The 13540-nt window shown below is 39.9% G+C and overlaps 1 long non-coding RNA gene across 1 annotated transcript; it reads left to right on the top strand.

Moving 5' to 3' along the window:
* Positions 1-836: 836 nt before the first annotated feature.
* LOC134745911 (uncharacterized) lies at positions 837-4169 on the top strand. Its single transcript, XR_010128208.1, has 2 exons — positions 837-929; positions 1213-4169. It is a non-coding gene; the product is annotated as an uncharacterized LOC134745911 (long non-coding RNA).
* Positions 4170-13540: the final 9371 nt, after the last annotated feature.

The raw sequence follows: 13540 nt of genomic DNA, 5'->3' as shown, positions 1-13540 counted from the left end.
AGCACCAGCGGCACAACGCCAACAGGTGAGACACCAGGCCGTGGCCCTAGTAGGCTCACAGCTGCACGTCAGCGGCCGCGACGGCAAGACTATAGGCACGCAGCTGCCGCTCAAGCACCAGCGGCACAACGCCAACAGGTGAGACACCAGGCCGTGGCCCTAGTAGGCTCACAGCTGCACGTCAGCGGCCGCGACGGCAAGACTATAGGCACGCAGCTGCCGCTCAAGCACCAGCGGCACAACGCCAACAGGTGAGACACCAGGCCGTGGCCCTAGTAGGCTCACAGCTGCACGTCAGCGGCCGCGACGGCAAGACTATAGGCACGCAGCTGCCGCTCAAGCACCAGCGGCACAACGCCAACAGGTGAGACACCAGGCCGTGGCCCTAGTAGGCTCACAGCTGCACGTCAGCGGCCGCGACGGCAAGACTATAGGCACGCAGCTGCCGCTCAAGCACCAGCGGCACAACGCCAACAGGTGAGACACCAGGCCGTGGCCCTAGTAGGCTCACAGCTGCACGTCAGCGGCCGCGACGGCAAGACTATAGGCACGCAGCTGCCGCTCAAGCACCAGCGGCACAACGCCAACAGGTGAGACACCAGGCCGTGGCCCTAGTAGGCTCACAGCTGCACGTCAGCGGCCGCGACGGCAAGACTATAGGCACGCAGCTGCCGCTCAAGCACCAGCGGCACAACGCCAACAGGTGAGACACCAGGCCGTGGCCCTAGTAGGCTCACAGCTGCACGTCAGCGGCCGCGACGGCAAGACTATAGGCACGCAGCTGCCGCTCAAGCACCAGCGGCACAACGCCAACAGGTGAGACACCAGGCCGTGGCCCTAGTAGGCTCACAGCTGCACGTCAGCGGCCGCGACGGCAAGACTATAGGCACGCAGCTGCCGCTCAAGCACCAGCGGCACAACGCCAACAGGTGAGACACCAGGCCGTGGCCCTAGTAGGCTCACAGCTGCACGTCAGCGGCCGCGACGGCAAGACTATAGGCATGCAGCTGCTGCTCAAACATCGCCAGCAGGTGAGACACCTGAACCGCTGTCAAACTTCGGTTTTGTAGGAAGTTTCCTTTCTGTACGGTAGTACTATTATTTATTCTGTGATTACGGTTACCATAAAACGTATGGTGCCTACAACGTGTACTTTACGCGTCTTAGTGTCCCTTAGTAATACTAATTCTAACCAAATACCTGTTGTTCCAGCGGTGACGTGAAGGAAGTGAGCGGGCTGGTCCTCTCAACCGCACGAGGCTCCAACCTCATCAAGTACGAGATCTCCCTCCCGCAGTCCACGCCCGTCGTGCCCGTCGTGCAAGTGCAGCAGCTGGACTGAGTGACACTGGACACTGATAAAACGTACGTCTATACACAATGATAGCTCCATACGTCATCCGTGCGTGAATCGTGTCGGGTTGAGCGGAAGAAAGAAGAGCGGAGTGGAACGAGCTCCCTGTCGAGGTTTTCCCGAGGGCCTACAGTATGGGGTTCTTCAAAGGAGTGTACAGGTTTTTAAAGGGTCGGCCACGCGCATGTTACTGTCCATAGGCTACGGTGACTGCTTACCATCATCGGTGTATGCTATGTAAAAAGAACTTCACTGAACCTACTGTCCGGCCGAGGTTTCGGTTTCAGTTTCGACGGCATTAAAATCATGTTTCGGCCGAAGGTTCGGTTTGGGTTAGAAAACTGCCGGACCTTTCGGCCGCACCGACCCTGTATTTTTGGTAGTGTCCGACTGAAGTGTCAGTTTCGGCCGGTGAAAGAACGTGACCAGAGGTCGCATGCGCGAGTGATTCAGCTTGCCGCTGTTTGAGTTGGTTAAATACGTGACGACAAATCATCACAACAAGCTTTAACTTTGTTGTAAAATGAACATTCAGTTAAATTTATGACAGGACCAGAACCTGGATAAATAGCTTAATTTATTATCATTTGACAAATGTACAATACTATTTAATTGTCGCGCATATGCGGACCCGATTTTTTTCAATGCAAATAGTTTTTATGACATAAATGAAACTTCAGAATTCAAAAGGAGACACTGATTAATACGTGAAATCTATTAAACAATAAGTTTGAAATACAACGCCTCAAGGTGTAATATAAAACATGCCTAATGGATGATGGCTGTCGATGTCGAGAGCTGCTTTTAAGATGCGTGTTCTAAAATTTAGAATATTAACGTTTTCGAGCGTTTGTAAAAAGACAGGATATCACTTAGTTACTGTAATTATAGTGTAGACTATAGCGTAGCTTACCGATAGTACTGTACATATCAAAGTTTTGTAAGCACTGATCGTGTAATTATATTGTAAAATCTCTCTGTACGCGTAAGCATTTAAGTTTTTCGTTTCGTATAAGTTTGTTAAGTACATTATTTTTATTGTGTTATTGAGTAATGGCAGGTTTCAGTTTTAAGTGTAATTGGAATTATTTTTTAGGTCTCTGTTGTTATTTAAACTTTTATATGCAAAATCAGATTAATCCCTTTACAAGTTTTGATGTTTTTAAATAAAACTCATGGATCTGTGTACATTGAAACTTGTAAAGCGGTTTAAATTTAACTTTTATTTTTGGATTATTGTGTATCTAGTCTGTGATAGGGAATGTCTATTACTGTCTGCAACAACTGAAAATTTCGTGAAGCAATACTTTACAAAATAACTGCCAAACGTGTGAATATTGTACAGGTCCACTGGAAGTAGTGTTCAATACGATATAACGCGGCTTAGAGTTGTATTCATAAATTGTGTAGTTTAAATGTCCAAAATAATTTACATGTGATTTTTTACCCGAATTCACAGTAAGTAATATTCTATTCGCTTATAGTAGAAATTTACTTGACCTATTTTTGGCCTATTATTTTACAATTATTAGTGTTATTACCCAGTTTGCTAGTAGTTTCAACAGCTGTTAAAATACAATTTTAATTGAACTGTAATTCAATAAAAATGGATAGGTATCAATTAATGTAGAATTTTCAAAGACACAATACATTGTTTCTTAGAAAAGACCGAGGATTTAAAAAATAACATTCGAAACTGTAACACAGTTCCCTATTTAAGTGCTTCCATATAAATTGTCAGAACAGATTGATCCTATTTAGTGGTGTAGACAGTATTAAGTTTTCTATAAATTATAATTTATATCAGTAAACGGCTTAATCGAATGGCTTGGTATGTGGCGTTTGTGGTTTAAACTGGTGTAAAATTATCCTATATTGTGTACTGTTTAGGCATTTTTATTAGTCAGACAAGTAGAGCTGGGGCCCATTTCTCGAACGGTATTAGTCTAATATTATTAGTGTGTTGCCATGGTAACCCATACGATTTGACAGCTCGTGGACTAATAATATAAAGGGACCCACTGACTATCAGTCCGCCGGACGATATTGGCCTGTCAGTTGTTCGGAACTGTAAATTTTTTGTTCTAACTGACAGGTCGATATCGTCCGGCGGACTGATAGTCTGTGGGCCCCTTTAGTCTAATATCGTTCGAGAAACGGGCCCCTGGTGTAGTATACTTACAGCCTAAGTTTGAATTTTATAAAATAACATTAGAAATGTTTCTTATATATATTTAGACTTGAGATCATTTAGTATGAAAAAAATAAATATAGAGGAATATCATGACGTGACTTTGACTGTGCTAACATAATACAGTAATGTTAGGAATATCAAATCTAATGTATTATAGTACATTGTGCAACATGGGGCGTAAGTTAAATATTGCAAACGAGAGTATAGTTAAATCGCGACGGTTTGCCGGAGCGATTTATAGACTCGAGTTTGCAATATTATTACGCCCCGAGTTATAAACAATGTTTTTCATCACACTTGCAATACAAAAATGAAGTATAAAGAAAAAAGCGTTTTCCCTAGGGAAAACGCTTTTTCTATAGTTCCCGCTAACCCTGCGTGCAATTCCACATTTACTGAGCGAGTGTGATGAAAATAAAATTATGCCGATTATAGAAGGTATCAATTATGACACAATTATTTACTTATTTATAGTTTTAGCCACAAACACCAAATGCCCGGTCATACGCATTCTGTATGTATTGCAAACTTATGTTATTTGCCATTTACTTACTTGTAAATATTACAGTGAATACCTATAATTTTTATATTAAAGTGAAAATATACATAACATAATTTAAACACTTGTTCTTAATTTCCCTTATATCGATTACAGCCCCTAATACTATAATGACTTGACCCCTACGCTGATGGTTTTTTTAGTTACCAAATTGCATACTAGATGGAATTTTATTGTTCTGTTTAGTAATAATTAAATCGTATATTCTCTTGTGTCGGTTTCATAACTATTTAGTTTTTCCGTGGGAGGGGTGTTAATCTTTTGGACGCCAATGACGGATATATCGGCACCGCAGGTCCAACGCCAAAGACTGATTAATCCCTCGCAGAACACAGAGCAACATAGACCTACGTGCATGTGCATAAAGTTTAATTTCAGTTTTGACACTTCGGTGACGTGGCCGAGTGACAGCTTTTGTGTTTGACACGGCGTGGAAAAGGTTAACCCGCCGCACAACCCCCATGATGTTGAAGGACCACACCCGTAATTTGTTAGTAAAGCGCATCGTCTCCGTTGGCTTGGCCACCTCGAAAGGATGGGTGAGGTCTTGGGTCATAAAGATACAAGCAAATTTTGTCCTTATGGTAAGCGACCGACAAAGTGGTATCTTTTGCTTGGACACGTCACATATCTTTACCGTCAACGACAGTAACTATTAAATGTGCAATGAGTGCCGTCGACGCTGGACAAAAAAATCTCGGACCCCCGCGTTTCTGTGAAATCTTGTTTTTCTCCATTAGAAAATTTAAATATTAAAATTGTAGAGATATCTTTGCTTTGACTCATTTTAGGGTTTCCCCGGATGCTTTGAAAAACTCTGTCCGGATGTTCCCGAAAAGGCTAACTATAAGAGCCTCAGTTAAAACCAACTCAACAAAAACGCTAAAATTCCGGACTCGTGATTATTATCCTGCAACTCAATTGTCATAAGTACCTACTCTTTCTGATTGAAGTATTCAAGTAAATGACCCGTGCTCATCTCGGGACAAGATAATATTATAATCAGTACAAATCGGGTTGTTCATAAAATGTAATGCTTTATGCTTTCAATCAGCTCCAAGTCGAGCGTTAGGTGCCGCGGCGGCCATCATCGTGAATTGACAATCGTAGGGTTGTCACTTTTTTAACCGAATTTAAAAAGGGGTAGGTTCTCAATTTGGTGCATGGGATCTACAGATCCCACGTCACATCAAACGAACTCGAACGATCGAACGTAACATAAATAGTTACGTTCGATCGTTCGTCTGGAAGACGGCTGGTCCTATTGGAACAAATCATATTGAAACGTTGTTATATAGTTGGATTTAATAATGAAATCCAATGATTGTCAACAAGTAATGATAGTATCTTGATTGGATCTTGAATTTCGTCACGGAACACTGTAACAATCACAGGCAAAAAGGTCGAAAAACACCATTCAGTAAATTAGAAATGCACTGAATTGCTATTAACACATTCACTGCCAGCGAGCCGATAGGTGGGTTCTCTGCTCGTAATACTTTTTGCTACAAAGCGGAAATATACGTTAGCGGCTGCAAGCGTAGATGGACTAAGTACCACAGTAAGCTCAAGAAGGCTTGTGTTATGGGTACTCAGACAACGATATATAAAATATACAAATACATAAATACATAGAAAACACCCAAGACTCAGGAACAAATATCTGTGTTCATCACAGAAATAAATGCCCTTACCGTGAATCGAACCCCTGGACCATAATATAATAAATTATAATTTATAGATCCACCATTAAAATTAGCTACTAATTCTAAATATTTTGTAAATATTAGAGCCGAGAGAGTGAGTATAAAAAAATATCAGTGTGTGACAAATTTTTGCCACCATAGACATTCTGTCCAGAATCTCTTTGTGTGCAGAGAGCCAACACAACACCACAAACTAGGGCTCCCGGTATCCGTGTTACACGCCGAAACGTATACCCGTGTTCTTAAGCCCGGCGGTACTAAGAACCCGGTTTACACGGAACCGCCGGGATTCGAAAACGTTTCGAAGGAACGTTCCTAAGAAACGTATCTCAGACACGTATCTCCGTTTACACGGGTACTTAAGACCGTTCCGAACGGGTCCAAATATTCCGAACCAGTTTGAGCCAATGTACAATGGTAACAAGGTCCACTATTATTATGCCGACTTCAGATGAATTCGTTTGTCGTACGATTTTTAAAGTGAAGCTTTTATTCTATCGCCCTAATTTATTAAGTTAAGATTAAAACCGCGATTATAATACCGTAAATCTAATTAATTTCCGATTTTTTTTAGTTAAATGCCTACAATCCGAAAAAAGTTTCACTTGCATCGTGGTTTCATAAAACCGCACAATTACTTTTTTTTTAAATTGTTTTTAACCGTATTGAGAAAACATAGGTACTGAGCCATCTTCCTATGTTTAATAGTAGGTTACATAATTTTAATTTTAAACTATTTATATCATTTAATAAAACCGATTGCTTCTAAGCTAATTACATAAATTTGATATCGATCATAGATTTTTTTTATAATTATATAATGGTATAGTATTTTCGTTAATAAGAGGTGTGCAGACAGAATACAATATTAATTAAAAATATCAGTTTAATTATTTCGTCGTTATTTTTATCTCGGATCTATTACAGCTTTGCGAAAACAACAAACCTGCCAACGGCGCAAAAAAAGTTATTAGTAGGTACACAAAAGCGGGATTATCGAGTAATCATGCTCAAATGAAAAACAAAATTTTACCCAAGAACCATAAAAACCCATACTACCTTGGATAACTTGCGATAATATTGCTAATTACATTAAGATAGATCTTTAAATTGGTAATCATTCATAATTCACTTTGGTCACTTTCTCACTAGCGTTCAGGTAATAAACTTAAATGCGCACGTTGCCGACCGGTGTTCCATCCATCCATTGTTTTCCAATATCCTTTTGTTTGTCATCGTCGAAAACATGTAGGTTCCCAAACTATTATCACAAGTGTCACCGCCAATTATAAGCTTTATGTCGTTGTAATAAGGTCAAAACATCTGCACAAGAAAATGTTTTCCATTGTTTTGTAGCTGCACCGCACTAAAAAGCGTTTTACTGTGGTAAGAGGTACCTAAAGCAAAAACAATTAGAATTTATTGAGAAGGTGCAATTTTATCAAGTTGATTTAAAGTGTTTATTAATAACTAGTGACCCGCCCCGGCTTCGCATGGAGAGTCAAGCATAATAAAATACATTCTGTAACAAGTATTCACTTCGGAAGCCTAATAATACTAAGAGTTCACTGTCCATTTGTCTGTCACCACTCACTAGGCTGTATCTCATGAACCGTGATAGCTAGACAGTTAAAATTTTTACAGATGTATTTCTGTTGTCGCCATAACAAGAAACATTTAAAATTAAGTTTGTACGGAACCTTCAGTGGGGGAGTCCGACTCGCACTTGTCCGGTTTTTTTGAAGTTAATAATGGGTTAATTATTCTTAAAATATAGACAGACAGCCATCGCGCACTTTTTTGTAGACCAATGAAAGAGAGACAAGTCCACCATACATTAAGATCAAATAGATTGGGCAGCGTTTTCGATTAAGCCAGCGTGATTTTTCCTAACTTCATTAGCAAACATCGTCATATTTCTACCAATTTAAACAAAACCTTAACAAAATATACACATAAACATTCCCAAAGAAAAACTTCTTTCATAGGTGAGGTCTGGTTATCGCGAACATACAGACAGACATACGGACGCGGCGGGGGACTTTGTTTTATAAGGTGTACCTACATTATATGACAAGAAATACAATTTCATATCATGTTCTTAAATTAAACTAAAAATAAAGAAGCAAGTTAAAATTGTTTTTTTTTATTATAAATATTTAATGCCAATTTCGAACATTAGTTTGACTTCCTGCCTAGATCTATATACTGAACTCGATGGTTCTAATATTTTTTTTAAATAAGTACTAGCAGGTTTTTTTATTATATTGCTAACCCGCAACGTAAAAAAAGTAGCTATTTAAAGTGCTATATAAAATACTATACTTTGATAAGAAGCGTAAATACTCGTAATACCTATTGCAAGCAAAAACTACCTGCCCAAGAAAGGGGTTTCTAAACCGTTTATTGAATTTCGTCTCTATGACCCACGGAATAAGGTTAAATATGACAGAAACTCGTCATGAATCTTGTCTATTCATTTGTAGCTGGCGTTCGTTCCTTCGCTACTATCGTCAAGGACGTGTCCGGGGCCACGGATAAATAAGATACGTTTCTTCGAATACCCGTTTATCCGTGTACACGGGTCTTAACTACACGTTTCTTAATTAAACGTGCGGAACGGGCCAGAAAACCGTTTACGTATTATTCGGAAACGGGTATTCGAAACGTGTAAACGAAACACGGATTCGACCGCGAGCCCTACCACAAACCATGCACTGAGATGCTCGGAGCAGTCCGATAGTCGGGCGCAGTAAAACACCACTATTTATTAGTTTTTATCAAAGTAACTATACTTCTAAAAACTAATAAATAACATCGCAATTTTCTTTTGGCAAATTAAAAACGTAATAACAATATTTAAATTTAATATTTGGCATATATTTATTATTTTAATGTAAAAGGATTGATACCTGAATAAATAACTATTTTTCATTTAAAATAAAATCATTGTCTTCGGTTACCGCGATAGTTACTCATGAAATAAAACTATGAAAACGGATTATATCGCGTATATTGAATTTATAATACATCCCGACGTTTCGAACTCTTTACAGCAGGTCTTTACCTGCAGGTCTGCTGTCTGTGAGCATGTCATGGATAAAGCCAATCACTCAATCAAGTTTGATAAGCCTCTGGTTCTTGCCAAGGAGAAGCGTTACATACCCAGAATGCTGCGCGAGGCCATTGAGATTAAGAAATATCCAAACTTTAATAGGGAAGATGGCTTTTCTCTACCACCAGCTTGGGATCCTGTAGTCCACCTGATAAAGGAGCAAGCGAGACATAGACTGTGAGACCGTAGTGTTGGATGATGCTGGACATTCTGATGTTTTGAAAAGATGTGTCCCGCCGAGTTTGTTGCCGGTCCCATATTGGGATACCCTCCTACAATTTAGGAGGGAATTAAATCTTCTCGGGTCCGTGGTGTAGGGTTGGAGCCGGCATAGTTTTTTATCGCGTATATATATATATCTGAAAAATAATTATAGTGTATAACTAGCCTTATGAACCGATTTTGCATGTACAACCAGCCTTAAAGTTTGTAGTCTATGATTGTTCATTATTTTAGTATGTGGGTATTTTTGCATTTTGTAATTTTTCCTCAGTCACCCGTTGACCACGAACGCTGTAAAGAGTTCGAAACGTCGGGATGTATTATAAATTCAATATACGCGATATAATCCGTTTTCATAGTTTTATTTCATAAAATAAAATCGTGAGAAAAAAAAGCTACAAAAAAATATACAAATGGTGTAATACCTATAGTAACGTTCACACGAACATTCTGTTTCCGAAATACTACTAAAACGGGATCCTGCAAAAAATCGTACCCGCAAAAACGGGATGTTGCCGTGGGAAAGCCCCATAAGCCTTAAGTTGCCAAGAAAAGGGTAAGGATTCCCACTTAACTACGTGTCTTATTACCTACTTCGTATGTCAAGTAACTTTCACGGTAAACCACATTTACAAAGCATCAAAGGGAATGGGTTACTTTTTGGTTACGCTAGACTTGAACACGTAGGCCCATGAATAAATTATCGGAAAATAAACATATTTAGGCTTACTTTGTATTATTTGGTCGTATTTAGATTAGTTTACATCAAAATAGCTCAGTATATTGTATTGTAGGGTGAAATGAATAGGTAAACATTCGATCGATCATGAACATTATGAGATTTAATAAGTCCAGCTGACTTTACAAATAGCCACTATAGGTCGCCGGGTTTCCGGTTCCGGGGAACCCGACGTTTCAAGACTCATTCTTCAATAAGCTATCAATATTACACTTTAAAAGACGACCACCAAAAATGGGGCCAGAGGGCCTACCGCGAACCACGTTCGACGTGTTGCCTTACTGTCACACGTACGTACGGATTTACAAGTGCGACAGAGAGGCAGCACATCGAACGTGGTTCGCGGTAGGCCCTCTGATGAACACACGAATGCGAGCTAATCGTGCAGACCAACGCAACTAAATATTAGTTGCGACCAATCGCGCGTGTTATGCGAACTCGTCAACCAATCGCGTTGTGCCATTCCACTCTCACCGCTCACTAAACGAGAATGTTCGGGCAGAATTATATCATCGTTGCTAAACAAAAATATTCTCGAGACCACTTCACCATTTTGAAGTTAAACCGGAATTCCGATTGTAGTCGAACACAGCTGTATTCTGAATTCCGATGCGATGGGAACACCTTAGAGTAGATTGATGACATCGCAGATGATGTCCATTATGGACCCTTTCCGTATAGAGACGCCATTAGCCACTAATGCCAGGACATCTGTGGAACACGTATTGTGACGAGCATGGGCGATATAAATCAGTGTTATATATGTCTCTCGTTCATGAAAGGCGGATGAATTTGCTGAAATTATACTTAAAGCGGTTCTCACATTGGATGCGGATCCGCACGTCGCTCCAGTGTGCAAACGGTGTGTGGATTCGCATCACTGTGATATTTAACCGCGTAAATCAAATAATCTATTCTAAGGGCCAGTTGCACCAACCACATTTGACAGACTGATCAACGTCACTCAGCAGTGAACTATGAAACTTCCTATACAATAAAATGTAACGATCGTTTTAACGGTGACAGGTTGTTTGGTGCAACTGGCACTAAGTAAGAATATCGAAATCGAATGTTCAGTCGCAGCAGTCGCAGTGCATCACGTTCGTACTAATATATATAGGCATCCAGGTCATACAGGAATCTATTCGAGTATCATGAGCTCCTGGGCGGTTATGCTACAGTCTCTTAAAGCCTGGAGTACAATACCCCCACGTTAACGAAAATCATAGTTATATTGTGGTTATATTGCTCCGTTGGACCACTTATTAAAATTCATAAAATCCTGTATTCAGCTAACGCTTGAAACTTGTCTCGAGCAGCGATTACGGAACGAAACAGGCTAAAACGAAATAAGTAATTTCGCTAACAAGACTCATAACTTGGCGGATTTTCTCTCAAGAAAAGTAAAAAGTCAAATGTCCGATGCGAAATCTTATTTATCTTCAGGGATTGTATAAGATGATTTGTTGTGAGTTGATGACTTCATTTTAAATGTCTGTTTTGCAAATATATTTTTTTGTAAAAGACGCCTTAAATTACGTGCCTACTTTAGTATACCTTTCGTTTTACAAATCTCACAGCTAGATGAGCCAAGATTAAACTATAGGAAGCTTACGGGAGATTTTACATCAAATGTTTAAGTTAAATGAAACAAATGTCTTCTTGTTAATGCGACTTTAATTAACGCAACGTCAAAATGTCACAGTGTTAGACACCTCCCCAATAGTTGTTGCCACCTTCCAAGCAATAGAGGCGACAAACTGGCTGTCAACTATTGGAATTCGTCCGTTTACCTTAAATGCACCTTAAGTTATACTGTCAGCACCAAAAGTAGTAGATTGATGATCAAAATACCTTGTCACAAACACTACTGTGGTAGGTATATACACTCCAACTCAAATTATCATTATATTGTTTCACAAAAGACCATCAATAAGCATCTAGTTTTGATGTTCCTATGTAGGTATTTTATTGTAGCAAAAGCAGGTTTCCGCAAGTGGCGGTCTGGCGCCTATTTTGCGTGTTCCTAAATATGTAAGTAGGTAAATCGTTAAATCTTTGTGTGTTAAGACGATAGGCCAACAGATCAAAGCGGTACTTTCAAAGTTAGAATGAGCAACATAACATCTCACATCAACCCCAAAACACTAGTAAACTTTTATTTTCCCTAACGACCTACGAACTTTTCAAGTAGACGTATTGCCCCATTTTTCTTGCTCTCAAATTAAGTACCTACTTGAGTATTAGTAATGCACTACGAGTAGAACCTTTCGATTTCAAATGGCTAATACTTTGTCCGTGTCAACATAATGGCGGTAATCAGGTAGTCTTATAAGAATAGGCAGGTTGGCAAACGGCTTCATTGATAGAAAATTAATATTGCGAATTGCAGACATTGAAGAGAAAAATGTGGGCTACCAGTCTATTTGATTTGCTGAAGTTGTAGTAACATGTGTTTCAATGTAGGTAAGTGGTTTTTGGGGCTAGAGAGATGTAAATTCATACTGAGCGTTAACCTTCAGGCAACGGCGAACCCGCCTCAAGCGCAACGCTTAGTAAATGAGGATGAGGATATGGTGGAATTCACGGCAGACGGATGTCTTGGTGACAGTCTTTAAAGCGGTGGCTGGTAGAATCTCGGCCGCAATCTCGAGTCGCAAGTTCAGCACTCGCATGAAACTCGCCTGAGGTGTTCATTTTTAGGGTTCCGTACCCAAAGGGTAAAAACGGGACCCTATTACTAAGACTCCGCTGTCCGTCTGTCACCAGGCTGTATCTCATGAACCGTGATAGCTAGACAGTTGAAATTTTCACAGATGATGTATTTCTGTTGCCGCTATAACAACAAATACTAAAAAGTACGGAACCCTCGGTGCGCGAGTCCGACTCGCACTTGGCCGGTTTTTTTACTCAATTTTTTTCTCTATTTAAAAAGTAATGCCATTATTTTATATATCCAAGTATCTATTTGAATACGAATACCATACCAAAGCAAGGTCAGCAAACGAAAGTCGACTTTGGAATTATTCATTTGTAGAATGTGCAAGGAAAGTTTTGCTATTCGACGAAACGTGAAAACTTGTACAGTGGAGTATCCAGGCAGATTAAGCCGTTTCCTACTTTTAAGAAAACGAGGGCTTTACTTGGTCGTGTTTTTGCATATACTTATAATATTTCTAGCTTCTGCCCGCAACTTCATCTGCATAGAATAATAATTTCCGCGATGAGAACTATTATTTAGGTACCTTTTACAGGAATTTAAAATAGAGATGGGCCGAATATGGAGTTTGCCGAATACGTATATTCGGTTCGGTAAGATTTGAACCGATAAAATAGGGATTATATTTGTTAACTCCAAAAATCTCTATTTTTGGAGTTAACTGCTCGAAAATTGTAAATCTCTGTACTCAGACTCTATTACTAAGCTATTTTCTAGCGGACTGAATCTCGTGGTCCGGCAGTTCATGTAGTGGGCGTCTCTACCCAATAAACTCGGCTCTGCCCTGTGTATATGGTAACGCGACAGATTTTATAAATGTTTTGGATATCTAAATATACTGGCATAACAATATGTAATTACTTACTAGTGGCTTTGTGAGCTGTAGATAACGCAAGTCTGTAATTGCATAGCTTAAAATTGAACTTTAAGCT

The sequence above is a fragment of the Cydia strobilella genome, chromosome 12, assembly GCF_947568885.1.
Source record: "Cydia strobilella chromosome 12, ilCydStro3.1, whole genome shotgun sequence".
NCBI lineage: Eukaryota > Metazoa > Arthropoda > Insecta > Lepidoptera > Tortricidae > Cydia > Cydia strobilella.
The sequence above is the reverse complement of the archived record's forward strand: the minus strand, read 5'-3'. Positions and strand labels throughout refer to the sequence as shown.